The 14,273-nt window shown below is 37.1% G+C and overlaps 1 long non-coding RNA gene across 1 annotated transcript in view; it reads right to left on the bottom strand.

The window, feature by feature from the left end:
• Positions 1 to 12,377, bottom strand: part of LOC130240193 (uncharacterized) — a 42,859-nt gene extending 30,482 nt beyond the window's left edge. The window contains exon 1 of the long non-coding RNA XR_008838739.1: positions 12,319 to 12,377. This is a non-coding gene — a long non-coding RNA (uncharacterized LOC130240193). The remainder of the gene's footprint in view (positions 1 to 12,318) is intronic.
• Positions 12,378 to 14,273: the final 1,896 nt, after the last annotated feature.

Genomic DNA, 14,273 nt, shown 5'->3' with positions numbered 1-14,273 from the left:
CTATAGTGGACACCAGGACCATCTCAATGTAATTAAAGACTGCATGTTGTAGGGGGCAGAACTGAATCAGAGAGGATTCTTTATAAAATAGTTGAGGGAGACTGATTTAGAGTCTGACAATCAGACAATTAGAGAATGACAATCAGTTTTAAATCGCTTTTATGTAAAATTTGAATTGGATTAATATCATTTCTTCTTTTTTTTTAGTTCGGCTCTCTTTCAGACTAAACTGTTTCAGGAATTTTAATACAAAAGGAAAAAATGGCTTTTGTTTTGTTTTTGTTACATTAATATTGGATTAATATCTCTTTACAGCCATATCCTGTAGAGTTTTATTGTCTGAGTGGCGGTCGCTTCAAACTAAAATGGTCCTGTGGTCCACTTCAGTGGACATGCTGTAAAATTAAAAATAAAAACAAAATGTAAAAACTCTAAATTGTAGAATTTTTTTTTAATCCAAAGGATGTAGGAAATCACAGAAAAAAAACTTAAAAAAAGATTTTTTTTGGGGTCTCAGGAGGATATATCCGTTTTATTTTTGTTTATCCGTTTTTCTGCCCTAAACCAAAAAACGAAAATTGAGCCAAAATCTCATTTTTTGTGAGCATTAGAAAAAACAAACAAACAAAAAAAAAAAACTACCGTTTTCTTAGTTTTCCTTTTTTTGTTTGAAAACGATGACGTGGAATGGATAGAAGATACCTTATTTTTTTCTCTCATCATGTCTCATAATTACTTTCAGTATTTACATTACTTTTGTTTAAATGATCATAATTTTAAACCTAATTATTTCAGTAATTCATATTTTAAGACTGAAATTATCAGAGACTACAGTAAAACATAAACCTTTATATAAAATTTATTAAAAAGGTAGAGTTAACAAAAGTAGCAAAAAAATAATAATAACATAAAAACATTGGGTTTTAACACAAAAATTGCAAAGAATTTATTTGCAAAGACTAGATTGCAAAAGACGAACACTGTCCTGGGTTGTGAAAATATGAGCCGTAAAGTAAACATGAGTATCAACGATCCAAAAGAAAATAAGCCGTTTTGTGTGTTTTTTATTCCTAATTGGTGAAGCTGCAGGCAGGTTCTACTGACTGCAAATATTTGGTTCCTGGCGATTTGGTTCCAAAGATCACGCAGTGTTGGAACTTCGGCCAAACAATGTTATGAGGTCGTTTCTTTTCACCCAGGAAACGCTGATGGAAACACTTACTGCCTGGCCGATCACTGCTCTAGTTTACAGTTTGTGACAAAAAGGGCCAAGAGGAAAAACAACTCTAAACACTTCAACGCAGTGCCGTCCCAACAATAACTAGACCTTCTCTCGCCATGCCTCTCCCCGAGAGCATTCGACCCGGGTGTTCTTCGCTTATCCTGAGATGAACAAATGTGCCTTTTGGGAGACCGACGTTTCAGTGCACTTCTAATTTAAGGAGCAAACCGTAAATTACAGTTTCTACGAAGAGAGAAAGAGGGTGCAAAGCTTCAGCCTTATCTTTCAGGCATTTTGAAATACTATCAGAAGCAGGTCCAGAGTATTGTTCTCAGGGTAGGTGAATCCCACAGAGGGACGAGGCTCCACGCCTGCAGAGCCAGCGCAGTGCACAGATTGTTCAAGATCCCTGAATAAAAACAGATGTGTGTCTGCTCTGTGGCCTGACGGGCAATCCAAATAATTCTCCGTAATCTGTACGTCCAACATCCTTCACGCGGGGCCTTGACATCTGGCTTGGCAGCTGAGCTACGGACTCCATTCGAATGCACGGACACATTGCTTTCCAGCCTAGATTAGCTTTACGTCTAAAGCATAAACTTTTATTCGTCTATTTGTCTTGCAGGGATATCCCTGAAGTGTCATTACTTTAGCTGTAAAGTTCCCACTTGACAAGTTCTTCTTTTCCAATGAGAAACGAGGAAAATTGTTCCTGAATGGGACTTATCAAAATGAGGCTTCTATGGCACAAACTCAAGTGACTTGCTTACCTGCCTGCCACTGGCTCTGCCCAGCCTGATAAAGGGGTTTAAGGGATGGAAAATACATTGCATAGGTTTTCCCTAGTCCCTTGATGGATAATTATCCAACAATGATGGTATTACCAGGATGATTGGCTTGTGATTTGGCAGAAACAGCCACCACAGAGGGGGACGGGTGGAGAGGGTCAGCCAAAAGACAAATGTCTTCTATTAACTCTTGCTAACACAGACAGAATGGGGTCACAAGTGCATCCTGAAGTCCCTTGTTGCAGTGGGAATTCTCAGATTGGTGGCGATCGCAGTTCAGCTAGGCCTCTGTTTTGACTTCAGCTATGGAAGGTCCTTCAGAACTTGCTTCAAGTTCAACCTGTAGGTCAGAGGTATCACACTGCTCCCGGAGGGTCAATGTCCTGCAGGGATTAGCTTAGGCACACTTGCCTGGTGGTTTCTAATAGCTGTATCAACTAACACGTTCAAGATATGCTCATTCTGAAAACGTCAACCCAGGCTCAATCTGAAAACATACCTCTACAGATGTTTCTGGAGACAGCGAAATACGTCCCGGTGGTATGTTTTTCTGCAGTTTTTGCCCTCGCGAATGCCATTCGCGCCTGCTGTTCTCGCGCAAACCCACCAGAGGCCATTGACGACTGACTTTTTGACCAACTTTTTGACTGACTGAGCGAACGATCGACTGACCCACCTTCCCCCTTCCCTAAACCCAATCCATTTTATCGATTGACCCGCCCACCCATTTCTCTTAACCCAACCAACACGTTTCAAAAGCAATCCAAAAAAAGAAAAGCCCTTGTCTGATTTTTTTTACCACATTTTCAGATTTTACCACATTCTCACCCTGATATTTACGTGTTTGCTTTATTTTATGAATTCTGTTTTTGTCTTAAATGCTTTCTGGAACCACTCTTCACCGGACTCAAACCTGTCATCGTGGTCAACTCCTCACTGCGTCTCAAGTCCACCAACGTACATGGCACACTAACAGGACAAAGCCAGAATTCCGTCCATACAGAGGTAAGTGGTAAGCTGGTAAGCGCGAAAATGAACGAAGCCACACCGACCTGTAGTTTATTTAAAAAAAGAAATGCAGCCTTACGTACCTCTAGCTATGTAATTCGCGGTCTCCAGAAACGCCTGTAGGGCTACGTTTTCAGAATGAGCCTGTGTCGGAAAACGCAGCCCTATATACATTTCTGGAGATCTCAAATTATTAATAGCCAGAGCCACATATGGCTGCATTTCATCTTTAAAATGAACGCTTTGGAGGGGTATGACTCTGTTGCTTTTCTCGCTAACCACCTGACTGCGCACCTCTCTATGGACGGCTTTTCTGCTGTTACCAGTTTGTCAGGTAGCTCGAGATGCACGCCGGCGGACTTGAGGTGCAGAGTGGAGTTGACCATGACGACGGGGTTTGAGTCTGGTGAAGAACGGTTCCAGAAAGCAGGTAAGACAAAACAAAATCTAAAAAATAAAATAAACAAGTAAATAACAGGGTAAGAATGTGGTAAAATCTGAAAACATGATAAAAATCACGGGGCTTTTGTTTTTCTGATTTGCTTTTTAAAACACACTGTTGGGTTAAGGGAAGGGTGTGGGCGGGTCAATATGTGCTTTTTAAAGCACAATTGGTTGGTATTAGCGAAAGGAGAAGGGTGGGGGGGATCGGTCAGTCAGTCAGTCATTCAGTTTGTAGACAGCGGCCTCTGGTGGATTACATGAGAACAGCTCCTGGGATGATGCAAGGTAGTAATGAGTATACAACTGATGTACACAAAATGGTTACAGAATGTGAAGGTCATGCTAAATACATTGCAGAATCACACTAGACATTATCTACAGCAACACTGCGACCTTTTTCAAAGATACATTTAATCACTGATTTTTGAATGCATCATCATGAAAACACACAATGAGAAAAACTCATGCATGGTAGATTAATATGCTAATTCATATCCAATGAGGATGGAAATGAAATAAAAAGAAATGTGGAGAATGCTAGTTATATTATGATGATTAACAAGGGATGTGAGTGGACACATCTGAATATGCATACTTATAGTAGGATAAGCTACTTATCCTTTAATATACAGTATACTTCATAACATTGACAAAGTACATAGTGAAGCCAAGAGAAGTCACTGCATTTATTCATGAGCCTCTTGAATCATTAACTCTGAATTAACAGCACTGATTAATTCTAAAATTAAATAACTAAAATGCAATTGAACTATTTTTGTTGGCTCACTGTGCTTTAGTTTTTAGCCCTGTCCAACTGCCCAACTCAATCCCTGCACAGAGATGGAGGTTTCTCGCCACAAGGCAGCGCTGTCCTCTATTCTGGCCTGAGTGAGTCATCAAGGAGCCTGAGGTCAGCAGTGTCGGTTTGGAAAGGACAGGACGAGCATGGGGAGCTCATGTTAGAGGTCGTTCCACCCTTGGCAGGCCACAGTGCGCCACCACAGAGCTGGCTACAACTCCAGCTCATTTCCTCATAACTGAGCTACATTAATACACATTTCAGCACCTTCCCTCTGCCTGTCAGGCCTGATGAATTACTAAAGCTAGCTTATCAGATAACATGAAAAATGAAAAACAGTCACATTAGCGGTGTTTTCTTTGAGATTTACTATTTTTCTCAGACCCTGAAATGCTATAATGAGCCATTATGGAAGTTTTCCCCTCAGGAGAAAAGCAATACCTTATTGGGGATAAAACTTGGTGACCTAACAGGTTCTAACCATGCTATGTGCCTACAGCAAATACAATTTCAATAAGAAACACTGTCATTTGACTAAAATTGCAATACTTTGAGCTTGTTTTCTGATAAAATTTGACATGTGTTTCTTAAACTTTAATGATGACCCCTTTCGTGTTCTGCATGAGTTGTAGTAAAACACACACCTCAAGTTGACCCTGGAGTAGCATTTTTAGGGCAACGCTTGGCTGCTGTACAAATCAGGTGGACGGTTAACCATCGGACTGACTGATTGGATAAGACAGGTGGCATCTGCTACAAATTTTCCCAGCTTGAAAATGCTCATGCAAAGGTAGCCTGGAAGCACAGACTCCGACAGAATGGGCTGTGTGTTTTGAACACGATCCAAGGAAACAGAAACTTTGCATTCTGGCTTTGGGGTTACAACTGTACTTGGTATGATTTGCCCCACAGCTGAGCAAAAGTCAAAGTATGTATAAAACATCTTCCATAACCTCATCATTAAGGAGCCAAGTCACATTCTGGCTCATACACAGACTTGTCCTGTGCATTTCTCAAACTCAACTACAAATTGCATCTAAAATGCCATAAGAATGCACTAAAGACTATTTGTCTGAAGAAAAAAATGCTAACACACAGAATAGTGCTGAAATCGGTCAATTAGACAATTATTGAAACAATGTTTTTGAGTGTCTGCAGGTGTCTGACTTTTAACATGCTGCACCTGATCTAACTAGACCCAAAAGTCTGCCAGAACGGACCTGATTTACAATTCACCGACACAAGTTAAACACCAGAGAGTTTCCATGGAACTGCAGCAGTCTAACGACTCTCTGTGAGAAACCCAGGTGGCTTTTCTCTGTGTCCACACAGTGCCTACTGTATGTTGAGGGAATGGTGACACAGAACAGAGGCCAGGCCAAAACACTAGGACACGGCTAAGGGATAACAGCATGTGTATCTAAACTGACTTACACAGATATATGTACACATGTACACAGGCCCTTACATACCTTACATAGGTACAGTCCAAAAATGTGGTTTTATAATGCAAATTCTTTCTTTTGGAATTCAACATGGTATCACATTTGCTAACTATGGTATTTTGAAATGTGCAATCTGTTACTTCGTCATCAACAAAATCGTCATCAACCATACAGTCTTACACTGGCCACACTTTTTTGGGCCCAATGCACTCCCAAACAATTGATTTCAGACTGTACACATTGAATGTTTTGTCCCCTATAAAAACTACCAAAAAACTCAAATTTGGGGTTTCATAAAGATCATTTCACTGGATTTAGAAATCTAGCCTCCCTAATCACAAAATTAAAATATGTTTGAAATTTACAAGTCTTGATCAGGCTGCCTCTGTCTTGATTATCCACAACCTGTAGCCCAAGGCTAGTTGGCCACGGAAGCCAAGCCAGGTTGGGCCTGATCAGCAGTGGTGGTAAGAGTACAACAAATTTGTACTCAATTACAAGTACTGTTACATTGCTAAAATTATACTCAATTACAAGTAAAAGTACTGGGGTTAAAAGTGCTTGAGTAAAAGTACAAATTACTCTTTAAAAAAAGTACTCAGAGTACAAATTACTTTTTCGCTGGTGGTATTTATTGATCCGTAATTGCTGAATCAGACAAGATCCAGACACTAAAACACATTTTACAATACACATTAGCAATATACACAAATAAAAATAGATTCTTTACAGTTTCAAATGATGCCTCTTTTATCTCATATGATCAAAAGACGATATGATTAAGAAAAAAATGCAGCAAACGTCGACAACGCCTTTTCCAACTTGAGGCAAAGTTTAAATCAGGGCTATTCAATTAGTTTGTCATGGGGGACAGTTCATGAAAAGCATCCCAAATGAGGGGCCGGAGAGATATGACTTGCAATATGAGTGATTACACAACAGCATATAAGAGCCCATATGCTGTATACTATTTTTGCTCTTTAAGACACCCACATTAACTTTTTCAACATTAAAATGTTAATATATTGTATTTTGAAATATCATTTAGTGCATTGTACAATAGGAAAACAATCAAATGCTGTATTTTAAAGCACAACAAAAGCAGTGCATTGCTTAAGTAGGCTTCTTCTACATTCATACATGTGTACATTCATATGTTATGTGAACTGCATAACAATTATGGATGCAACAATTGTAGATTTTGTTTGTACGATTCTTGAGAATAATGGTTTCACGGTTATCACGTCTAATGTAAGTTTAAGCTTTATATTCGGTCAGTATTCAAGTAAACTGTTGTTATCATCTGCGTTCAGACATACATAATCATTGTAATAATTTGCAATAATTCGATTAACATATCTTTTGTTTACATTGCACTGAAAGCCACGCTACGGTGTGAAACGTTTTCTAATCGGTGTGTCTGGAAGGTGTGAGGTCCGCTTGCACGCGCATATTGGCAAATGTTCTTATATAACGAACTTGCGTGCGGAAAAGACACGATATGTGAATGGCCCGCTGCTATAGTTAATCCAGTGTGCGTAAATATTAGCCTTGGTTTAAACTCGGATCTTTAAACTAGCGCACAGGTAGCATAACTTTTAGTTGCTGCAGGTTTTTTGCGTGCGACAGAAACGCGGCGCCGAGAAGCCTTTACGATGAATTAACCGTAATTAACAAATTATCCAAATGTTTTCGGCTGCTCGCGCCACTTGCTTTTTTTGTCAGGTGAATCAGGCTCTGTCTGCGCAGCCTTCAAATGCAGCTCGTGCTGAACGACGCATGTCACTTCCTAAATAAAGCAGCCGTTTTTCGACTGAACAACAAATTTTATTTTTGATGTCTTGGTCACACTATTTGGAGGGCCGGAACAAATTGCCTCGCGGGCCAAGTTCACCAATTGAATAGCCCTGGTTTAAACGTTAAACTTTAATATCACTTCACTTACAAGTTTTGGAGAAACTTTGCTATTAATCTAATAGCGCGAAACAAACCATCAGAAACCGCAGAACGGTTGGTGTCTTGAATCTCCATGTGTAGAACAATAACTTCGTAACAATACCATCACTGCTCAGCTCACGTAAATCTGCAGCTTGTTTTTCGGCTCAAATAATGTACCAGGCTTTTCATTGGTCCGTTAAGATGAGCTTTTTTTATTGGCTACCGAAGTCAGTGGTTAAAATATTCATTTATTTACAGTACTCTGTAACGAATTGTGATTTTAAAAGTAACGAATTACATTATTCAGCTTAATTTGTACTCAAGTACAAGTAAAATTACTGACTTAAAAATATACTCATGAAAGTACAATTACCCCAAAAATGTACTTAATTACAGTAACGTGAGTAGTTGTAATTCGTTACTCCCACCACTGCTGATCAGTACCTCAATTGAGAGCTTCTGATTAATAGGTTGCTGCTGAACTTAGTGAGGCAAGTACAGTAGGTGGTGTTAATTTTGCAGTTCGTGTAGCTGATAAGGTGACAGTATACACTATCAGAAATAAAGGTACACAAGCTGTCACTGGGGTGGTACCTTTTCAAAAGGTACACATTTGTACTTAAAGGGTCTGTATTGGTACCCCAAAAGTATAAAATAGTTTTTAAGAGGATCACTTTTGTACTTTTTACGAACTAGTATGCACCCTTAAAGTACAAATGTGTATCTTTGAAATGTGAAAAATTACCACCCCAGTGACAGCGTATGTACCTTTATTTCTGAGAGTGTAGTGAATGGCACACTGTAAAAATTGTCATATTAAAAATTAGTTGAAACTGTTCTTATGGTCCTTCCATGGCTTTAAAATAACACCCATGGCTTTAAAACCCAGTCTGATCTAGGCCTTGATAATCACCTTCTTTTGCTATCTTTAGCAAAAAAAAAAAAAAAAAAAAAAAAAAATTATACAATGCGGGAGTAACAAAGAACGTTGACAAAGAATATACGAGCCTGTAAATGAGCAATATTTACCATCAAAGCCACTTATTATGGAATATGTAGTGTGTATTATTACTTATTTATCAATGCAAAACTGACTTCCCAATTCACCTTGTAACATCTCTTTTCTAATGATTTCTTCTCTAAGTTTCTAAGTTTACTTACGACAAACTTTCACTCATATAAGATCAACCAATAGCAGATCAAGTCAGTTTTCATGATATAAAATCGAATTACATATTATATATTTCTTCTTGTTTTTTTCTTGTCATGTTTTACTCAGATAAATGTCTAAACCTAACTTTTTGCAGAACCAAAGGCTCATTTTCAAATCTCCACTCTCTCTTCAGATGTTTTGACACCCTTCACATGATCCTAAATTCACAGGCTATTTGCAAAAAGATTGCTTTCAGAGGTAGGTTTCACTGTATGGCAGAATTATAAGTGGAGTTGCCCCCCTTAAAATTGACCTCATTCTATTCTTCCTGAACTTCGGCTAACTTCATAATTGGTGGAAATGATGCATGTCACAAGATGCAATTTTTGCCTCTTACATGAAGCTTTTAACATAAACATGAATTGTTGATGAACTGCCAAACTTTTTTTTTAAAATAATGAGTTAATGTGATCTCAGTGGTAGCCGTGTAGCATCTATTTATTTACTCAGCCTGTATTCGGTTAATTGAATCAGTCCCTTTTGCAAAAGCATACATTTTTACGGGCTACTAACATACTAGCATGTTGCCTGGAGATTACAAAGTCTTTTGACAATTAAAAATCACAGATTATGTAAAGAAGTTTTTACATTTTAAAAAAAAGTTTAATAATATTAAAGCAAATATTTTGATTGCTCAAATTTCTGAACAATTTGATTAAAGATACTCTTTTTTGAATACTACCTTACATGCAGTGCCCTATGCAACTATTGTGAATGGAAAAGGTCTGCAAAGTCTTAAAGATTAAAGTGAACAACAAATATTGTCCCCTAAAAGAAAGAATCAATTCTAATCTGCCAAAACAAGTCATCAACAATTCCAAACCATTAACTAAGACTATTAGTTCAATAAACTATTAATTAGCTGCATATTAATAATAAGTAAGGTAATAGCTGGGTTTGGGTAGAATTGGGTAGAATTTGGGTAGTAATAACTGCTAACAAGTTATTATCTTAATAATAGGCAGGTAATTAGGCAGTAGTAAATAGCTGGAATTGTGACACTAAATTGTTACCCATAAATCTATACAATAACAACAGACTTAGCCACGTGACCAACCAGAGCAGACTAGGAAGATTTTTAAAAGTATGAAATTGCAAACAAATAGTTTGCAAAAAAAAAGATGATAAGAAAATGTTTTTTTTAAAACTTGCATATAGTCAGCGATCTCAACAAACCTGTTTAGAAATACATAACAGCAAAATTCAACTAAAAGATGTGTACAGTAGCGTGAATATTTCACAAAACTGCAATAAAAATTATAGAAGCTGCAAAATAAACTTTTTACAATACACTCTCAGAAAAAATGGTACAATGTTGTGCAAACCCTTGTCACTGGGGCAGTACCTTTTTATGGAACAGAGTTAAGACAAAGAAACAAATTTGTACCATTGCAGATTTACCTTTAAGTACATGATTTGTACCATGGCAAACCAAAATGTACCTTTGGTTTTCAAAACCAGCAGATTTGGTTAAATATGATCCTTCAAGAACTATTTAAAGGCATTTTGCTACGTATATCCAAAATGCGTCAATTTATTTTCAGTAAATATAAAACATTAAGTACATTTTTAAACAATGTTTTTTTTTTAAAGTTTATTTTTGTGTAAATGCACCTTTTCTATTTACAATAAAGAATAAAAAAAACTTAAATCAAACATTTCACAACACTTTTTGCAAAAATGTTACAGAAATACATTCTCCCATGTACAATATAAAACTTTTTTTCCTCCAATTTTTACACAACACCTTTGTAATCGCTTAAAAGTTAATTTCATTAACTTAATTTTAAAATAGAAATAAAATGATGCAAAAGTATTCTAATGAGATATGCACAATGTTTGATTAGTTATACAATACTAAAATGTCTGCATAAACACTTTTCATATGCAGGACTTGTGTAGTGGACAGCAAACGCCAAAAGGTGCAGATATCAATAATTAAAATGTATTTATCAGAAAACGCTTATCAAATGGTTATTAAAATGCCTTAAATGTTTAGTTTACAATACCTATAGTTTTGTTTTACCCGTTGTTTTGTATTATAGAACTTAATAATTCATGATTTTGAGTTTCTTTAAACACATGCTTTTAAATGATGATTCATGTTTTAATATGGAAATTATTCGTAAAATCACTTTGCCTTTCCAGTCATATTTATTTAATAATTAAAGAAGAAGTTGTCCAATACTTATGCACCTTTGTTATGAGAACAATTGTGTACTTTAATTTCAATTAAGGTACATAACAGTGTCATTAGAGGTCTTTTTGTACCATATAAGCTACAACTTTTACAAAGGTACAAAACTGGTCCTTAAGGAACATTATGTGTACCATCATGTACCTTTTTTCTAAACCTATCATGCAAAAGATAAAAATGCATTATACTAAAGGTAGCAAAATCAAAAGCTCCAAAAAAAGAAATATCTCTGTTAAAGACGTTTAGTGAAGTCAGACCAGAAATTTCGAGAGTCATACACAAACAATTATAAGAATCAACCATTTTCAATCAACTATATTAAAAATCCCCCTAGAAAATCCCCTTCTGGCTTTTAAAAAATCATTCACAAACTGGCTGAGCTTTAAAGGGATGCATCGCTCAAACCAAAAAACCCTCTTTTATCATTTGCTCAACCTCATTCTTCAGAACACAGGAGTGAAAATATTATATATTTAAGTTTATTCTAAAATGAGTAAATGTTAACAGAATTGTAATGTGATAAATTCCTCCTTTAAGGCCTGATTGGAGCGCTGTGTTTGCACATGGTGTGGATTCACCTATACGCTCAATTACCTGATCTTCCTTCTTAAACTCAATTCAGCCAGCCAAATCTGCAATCAATTTCAGTCCGCTGTGATTGGCGTGCGGGTGAAGTAGCTGGAATTAGGCCCCAGTTTAAATGATTAATGTTTTTCTAAGGCCCTGTGTGTATATGCGCGCATGTATTTTTGCGGATGCATGTGTAGAGCAGCCAGGCAGAGTGGGAGGCATCTGCTCTGATATTGGGAATGTCCGCATTACACAAAGACGTCCAGAGAGTCTTACTGAACTCTAATAAAGTCTCGGGAGAGACTCATTATTACCTGCACTCACCCTGAACCACCCGTTTCAAACCAGAGAGCCAGCTTCACAAAAACAACTGTACACATATACACACATATATATGCCTGCCAAAACAACCCCCCCCCCCCCACACACACACACACAGAGACAAACATGTTAAATTTACTTCTCACCAGTGGGATATACAGTACGTCATTTTATGCTTAAACCTTATTCATTGATTTGCAGTGGTTTTAACAAGCATGTATAATTTTGATGCAGTGGAGCTATGTGTTTGTCAGCTATTTGTGAACACAACACTACACAGACACTCATTGTGTTGGATATAAGGGTAAAATCAATCTTAATTAACAATCACAAGACATTAGGTGTAACCAAAGGTCCATGATACCTTCCTTACCTGATGGTAGCTTTCCTGAAAGTCACAGGAAAGCCTGGAGTAAGTTTGTGACACTTTGCTTCCATGTGTAAAGTTTAATCCCATCAGCTTCTGCCCACAGGTGCAGCTGGACAGTTTCCTGGCGGCCAGAGGAATAAGGTAATGTCTCCATGGAGAATGTTAAGATGACAGCACTGAGCAGTAAAACATTTACACTTGATTAGCTTTTCTATTCAGGACTGGGAACCTGATACAACAGTTTCTTTGGAGCTGTTTGTATACAAAGAATCCATTTATGTAAGTCAGATTTCCCAAAGGTATCATTATTCAAATCAAGCCACAGCACCTTTTTTAACATCCTCTGCTCAGTCCGTAATGTCATCGTACATGTCATCGTAAACTAGGTATTGCATTCCTTGATTAAAACAAATGCAAGCACAGGTTGCCAGATTGAGGACCAAAAGGAGCAAGTTTAACGATCAAGCCTAAAGGCTGATTTAAACCGTGTTCTAAATAAAAGCAATGGCTCGTGATAGAAGGAGTATACTCCATTTTAAAAGGAGTTTTTGATCTAACAAACACTTTGAATTGATATATTAGAAATGGCTTCTATTTTTTGCAGCTGAACAACAGGATAAATCTCAGGTACATCTCATGTGCTTTATTCAGTGTTAAATGCAAACAATGTGAGTTTGAATGGCATGTTACATGATATTTATTGCCATACCACTGAAAGCAGCAGCAGATCAGCACCTCAGATCTTGAAGATAAAATAAACTGTTTGAAATTGAACTAGAACTGTCAAAAAATGCAAGCCAACACATATCAGTGATTCAGCATTAACATTTAATAACGTTAAAGAGGTTTAACATATATTAATTAGATTATAAACCTTACCCTTTTGTTGGAGTGCTGTTAGTGCATATTCTGTGCTTCTGAATGGCTTAAATTTCTGTCATGTGTCATTTCGTCAGGTGCAAACAGCCAAATTGCTTATCATTGCAAATCTTGTAATGTAGCGTGTTGTTAGGACACAGGGTTACAGTGTACCCTGCTCACATTATGTTTACTTTTGTAATATTTATTTTATTTGCTAATTAATAACCTCATGTGAAACTTTGAATCTGTGTCTCATTTCGGAGTCTGCTACTGTCCCCCGGAGGTTGCATTTCGGTCACGAGCGCTTGCTTTGAGAGCCTTTCTGAATGAACTATGAAATATGCAGTTTTCCATCAAGGCAACCTAGGGTGCTGAAATATAATTAGCTCAACTGGCATTGGGCGGGTTAAAATGACCAAAACAAAGACAGACGTTCCGGCACGGAAAATACATTTTCAAAGCAGAATAACTGACTTGAGCATTGTTTTTCAGATAAACAAGAATGGTCACCTGGCATGTTTCTTAAATATCTGCAAACATATTATGGTATTTTTATGCTTTAGAAGAGTCAAAAACTTACATACTGCACATTTAATGCACATTTTGAAGTATGAGAAATAAGTTATGGACATATCAAATTGAGATTAAAATACCTTAATTCACAAAAACTTGATTTTAAGGTGGTTTTAGATGTATAATAAAGCGTTAATTTGAACAATTGGAGATGAAAACGCATTTGCTGAATAGTCTCTGATGTAGCAAACATTACACCCACGTGACTAACTGGCTGTCTCCATAATGCTTGCCTTGTTTTCTGTTCGTTACTAGGTTACCAATACTACAGACAGCTACTCTAAAAACTTGATGGAAAGACACCTACAGTATTTTGCATTTATGAATTTTTCTTTTTTTGTTTCTCAAAAAACTTCACAGACTTCACTTCAAAGATTCACTTAACATTAGAATGGAAACCCTAGTAAATCAAATAACCCCTCATAACAACTGAGGCTGCATAAGAGCATCTATGAACACACCTTGAAGCAGGTGAGTTACAGCAGCAGACAGTCACATAGATGACACTTCGGTCATCTAAAACA

Source organism: Danio aesculapii, chromosome 13, assembly GCF_903798145.1.
Source record: "Danio aesculapii chromosome 13, fDanAes4.1, whole genome shotgun sequence".
Classification (NCBI taxonomy): domain Eukaryota; kingdom Metazoa; phylum Chordata; class Actinopteri; order Cypriniformes; family Danionidae; genus Danio; species Danio aesculapii.
This window is presented reverse-complemented; position numbering and strand designations above follow the sequence as displayed.